The 5,429-nt window shown below is 40.2% G+C and overlaps 1 long non-coding RNA gene across 1 annotated transcript; it reads left to right on the forward strand.

Annotated features, from left to right (window-relative positions):
* Window positions 1-2,454: 2,454 nt before the first annotated feature.
* LOC139075566 (uncharacterized) lies at window positions 2,455-4,342 on the forward strand. The gene is made up of 3 exons (XR_011526095.1): window positions 2,455-2,573; window positions 3,759-3,841; window positions 4,210-4,342. It is a non-coding gene; the product is annotated as an uncharacterized lncRNA (long non-coding RNA).
* Window positions 4,343-5,429: the final 1,087 nt, after the last annotated feature.

Consider the following 5,429-nt stretch of genomic DNA (forward strand, 5'->3'; position numbering starts at 1 on the left):
TAGCAGTTGCTACTGAGATCCTAAAATTATTTATGGTGTATACATATAGGAATAAATATCTAGTTACATCTGTATGCAAAGATATCCAGATCTCTAAATAGCTGGTGGTAGAAATCTTGTCATGGACAAACAATCCTCTAAGGATGGAACTTTTATTTAATTTTATATGTGGGTACGTACATATACATGCTATAAAATAGCTCTAGGATATATAAGTATATATTTATACATATCTATGCAGTAATATACTTTAAGGGTTTTTTTAACTTTAAATCTGCATAAATGTATACATAAATGTAAAGTTACATCTGCATGGGAGGGGTTAGCATGTGGAACTCTGGACGTGGGAGTCAGTTCAAGTCCCCGTTCTGCCACCTCACACATGCATGGTCCTACTCATGGGAGGATTGTGCTCACTGTAGCAGGAAAAGTGGAATAAAACAAACCTGAGACCTCATTGGCACTGGCTGGACTTGACTGTGGCTGTGTTAGAGCTCCTGGGGAGAGCTACAAGTGTGGGTGTTGTGTGGTAGGAACATGCACAGAAGCAGGAAGAGGCTGGAGGTCTGTGCTAGCAGATGAGGGCATGCAGGGGTGAAATGTGGTTATGCTTATAACTATAAGGGCAAGGTCAGAGGAGTGTGCGAGTGTGCTAGGGGCACAGAGGGAAAGAGCCTAACTGACTGGGAAGATCAGGGAGAGGGAGTCACAGTGGAGTTCCCTGGAGCCTGATCTTGAAGGATGCACAAATGATCATGGGGTGAGGGAAAGCATTTCAAGATTTAGAAATAGCATCTACAAAGGCTTGAAAATTCCAGGTGTGTCCTGGTGATGTCTGGGGTGGCAGGAGCTTAAGGTGATGAAGATGAGACCAGAAAGGGGGGTGGGAATCTGATGGATAATGGCCTATGAGCCCCACTAATGAACAAGGTCTTTATCTTGTGACTGGTGGGGAGCCACCAAAAGGTTTTAAGCAGGGGAGTTATGAAATCAGATTTAGGTTTGATTGAGGTCAGTCTGACAGATAGAATTGGAGGACTGGCAGAAGGTTATTGTAGGAGGCCAGGCAGGAGGTGATGATAGCCAAGACGATGGAGATGCAGAAAAGGGGGTGAAGTGAATTCAAGAGCCTGTGGGTGTAGAATTGGTAGGAGTTTGGGGCATGAGAGAGAGGGAAGAAAGATGACTCAGGTTTCTAGCTTGATTAGTTGGGTAGATGTTTATGCTCTTAACAGAGACAGAAAATGCAGGAGATGGGGTGTTTGGAGAGTTCTATTTTGGACAGATTGCTTTGAGATGAGTGCAGAACAGCCAGGTAAATGGTTCTAGAGTGGAGTGAAAGGAATTCACACACATGCCCACACTTGCATACCCACACACGCCCATACACAGGACCCCCCATGTACTAAGAATTGGACGGGAAGTATGAAGATCCCATACTAGGAAAACACCAACAAACCCTGACATGATCTGGCCCCTGGTGCCCCTCAGAGCTCACTCCTGTTCCCTGCTGCCACTCTCTCTGCTGCAGCCCCACTGGCCTCTTTGCTGTCTTTTCTTTTTTTGCTGGGAAAGATTCACCCTGAGCTAACATCTGTTGCCAATCTTCCTCTCTTATTTTCCTCCCCAAAGCCCCAGTACATAGTTGTATATTCTAGTTGTAAGTCCTTCCAGTTCTTCTATGTGAGCTGCTGCCACAGCATGGCTACTGACAGATGAGTGGTGTGGTTCCATGCCCAGGAATGGAACCTGGGCCACCAAAGGGAAGCACACTGAACTTTAACTACTGGGCCATCAGTTCTGGCTCTCCTTCCTGTCTCTTGAACATGCCAAGCACGCTCCCATCTCAGGGTGTTAGATCTAGCTGTTCCCCCTCATACTTCTCTGCTTTCTTATTTTGTGTATTTATTGTGTGTTGCTTGTCTCCCTGTGAGAGCACATACTCCACAGGGGCAGGAAGCCTTGTTCATTTTGTTCACGGATATAGTCCAAGCACTTAGAACCATGCCAGGCACGTGGCAGGCTCTCAATAAATATTTGTTGAATGAATGCATTTTAAAGTGAGTCTACTTAAAATGAGGACCAAATTTTGATAGAGAATTTATCCTTAAAAAGAGAAATAAAAATCATCAGTGTTTTAATGTATAGTTCACAAAATGTGGTTTATAATTACAACTATTACAATTCTTAGAGCAAAGAATAAACCAAGTATTTCTTATTTGGGAGGGTGTATAATCTTTCTGACAAAATTGTTTGATGGTGTGATATAAATTAGATCAATTCCTATTTGACTTTTGCAGTATAACCATTAAAAAGGGTTATCTTTTGCAAAAATATTTGATGCTTTTTCAATTTTTCCCAAGTACTTCTCTCTCTCTATGCAAAAAATAAATAAATTTTTGAGATATAATTTATATATATTGAAATGCTCAAGTCTTACGTGTACCATTCAATTAGTTTTAGGAAGTCATATCAAGACAGAATATTCCCATCACCTCAGAAGCTTCCTTCATGACCTTCCCAATCAGCAACCCCTCTCCAAGCAATTACTGATCTGGTTTCCATCACCATAGGTTAGTTGTTCCTATTCTAAAATTGCAAATAAATGGATTCATACAGTGTATAGTTTTTTGTGTCAGGCTTCTTTCACTGAACATAATGTCTTTTGAGATCCATCCACGTTGTTGTGTGTATCTGTAGCTCATTTCTTTCTATTCCTTAGTAGTGTTCCAACGACTTCTGTTATATTTTGAAGGGCTAGTTCTGTTGTCGTCCTTGTGGATTTTAACAATTGTTACTTGCTCTAACTCTGACAATGACTTTGCATGTGGTTCAAGTAGTTCTTTTTCACTTTCTTTCATTTGATGAAGTTCTGTGTCTTCTGAAAGACTTACCACTTTACTTTGCAATTAATTTCCATTATATTTGCAATGTATATGTCTAACAATGCACAAGAAACTGACCAAAAAAGAGTTTGACCAAAAAACGGTATGTAGTTAGACATTACCAGTAAAGAAGAAAGTATGTTTGGAGTAGAGACTCATTTTATAAGTGGTCGCTTTATTAGTGAATATTTTCACATTTTGATCACTTTTGCTTTGTAAAGCAACCTGTAAATATAGGAATCAGGATAATGAACACTCTTACACTGAGGACCCTCCATTCCTGTATACATGTGTGTGCATACACACAACATATATGAGTCCACGCCTAGGAACTGCAGAATCACTTGTGTGTACACATTCACTGGCTGGTCATTATTGTCCACTTGAGACTATAAACTTGAAGAAAGCAGGCATTAACTATTTGATTCATAGACATCTATTTGATTCAATTATATGAAATTGCCAATATTTGAGCACATCTGATCTATAAAAGAACAATTTCATGGGATCCACCTTTGTGGTTTTTGTACTACAAGTGCCACCCATTAATGGATAATGAAATCAATTTAATAGATTGGGATCAGCATTTTAAAAAAATGAATAGAATAGAGTAGAAAATGTCAGAGACTGACTCCTATTGTAAGGATACTGTTTTGTGAAACTTTTCTTTCAGTATTGTATACATGTATCAGTTACAATATTGATTTGGAGGCTTTAATGGGGACCAAATAGTAGAGGCTTAGACAAGATAGGTTTATTTTACTTTCGTGTGAATCTGAGCTTGTAGATTGTCCAGAGCAGTAGGCAGCTCTGTTCCACACAGCCATGCAGGCACCCAGGTCCCTTCTATCTGACTGCTCCTCTGTCTCCTAGGTATTGTCCTCATCCATTTGGTTGAAGCTTGCTCACGACTCCCACATCTTCATTCCAGTCTGTGTGAAGGGATAAAAAACAAGGTGAGGGTGAGCAGCTTCCTTTTAAAGACATCATGGGGCAAATATCACCTCTGCTCAAAATTCAATGACTTCGGCTTAGTTGTATGGCTACACCAAGATGCAAAGGTGTTGGGAAACAGTGTCTTTAGCTGGGCAATGTGAGAGCAAAGACAAATCCAGGTAGCCCTGGAGGCTGACTTCCTCTCCCTTTGGGTAACTAAGAAGACAACTGGCTCAGCAGGTCTCAATTAACTCAATGAAAGAACAGACTGCCATCAACTGCTGGGCTCTAGAACTCCTTTTTCACAGGGCCACTTCTCTAACAGGGAACTTTCATTGTTACACATTCACATAAATGTTCCCTGCCCCTTGTTCCTATGAACATACAGAGCCTTGGAGAATGGGAGAGATTCTCTGTTGGAAACCATCCTGGGGTGTGCGGTCCAGCTATGCCACCTAAACAAGCTTCTCCTTGGAGAGATAAGGGCCTGAAGATTATGAGCATCTGCTCCTTCTCTCTGTGTAAGTTTGCCCCCAATAAACCCTATTTTATATCTGCACTACGAGACACTACATATATAAGTGCTGAATCCTGATATTGTGGGTTGTGGTTAAGAAAAAAAAGGTGAAAATCTCCAGATAGTGAGTCTAACTGATGCCTAGTGTCCAAGTGACAGAATTATTAATGCTTCATCCAAATATTTATGCCTAGCTTACTCTGCTAAAGATAGTTATCTTTAAGATAATGGAGATAAGTATCTTTAAGATAATGGAGGATCAAATAAAAATTAGCTCTTATCCTTTAGGCCAGTTCTACAAATTGCAAATATTGAGCAATTACTAACATTTTGCCACGTTTGCTTCATCGCTCTTCATGTGTATGTGTTTGTTTTTCTGAATCATTTGAGAGTTATAGACACAATTTTCTTTTACCTCCAAATGCTTCAGTGTGCATTTCCTAAGAATAAGGACATTCTCCTAAATGAGCACAGTAAAAGATCTAATTAAAGAAATTTAACATTGATACAGTACTGTTATCTACTAAACAGTCTCTACCGAAATTTTGCCAAGCATCCTGACAAAGTTTTCTATGCCAATCTCTCCCCACCATCACTTCTTCCCCACTCCCCACCCCCATCCAGGATCTAGTCCAGGATTACACGTTATATTTAGTTGTCATGTTTGCCAAAAATTAAACAAAAGTTTTAGATCCTGCACTGTCTCCTACAGCCTTTGGACTCCTCTCTTTCCTGCTGTTGTTCTTGAAATGCTGTACTTTGGCCATTTGTTTTCCTTTCATGGAGGTGGTGGGCAATGACCTTAGAAATTGTAACCACACAGCCAGATCAGGCCTTGAGATAGAGCCAGAATTTAATCAGATTTTATCTTACTGTCTATATAAAGTGTGGCTCCCTGAGATAGGAAACACAGGAAAAGAATTCCATGAAGTCCAAATGTCCTTAGACTTGCCAGAAGATATTTAAATGTCTAAAGAACCAAAGAAATGCAAAATGCAATAGACTTTCCCAGGTGGATTGGAGAATTAGGTGAATGTAACTTGACTACCTCCTTCTTTATATTCTGGAAAGAGGACTGTGCAAACAGGCTC

Source organism: Equus przewalskii, chromosome 14, assembly GCF_037783145.1.
Source record: "Equus przewalskii isolate Varuska chromosome 14, EquPr2, whole genome shotgun sequence".
NCBI classification, from domain to species: domain Eukaryota; kingdom Metazoa; phylum Chordata; class Mammalia; order Perissodactyla; family Equidae; genus Equus; species Equus przewalskii.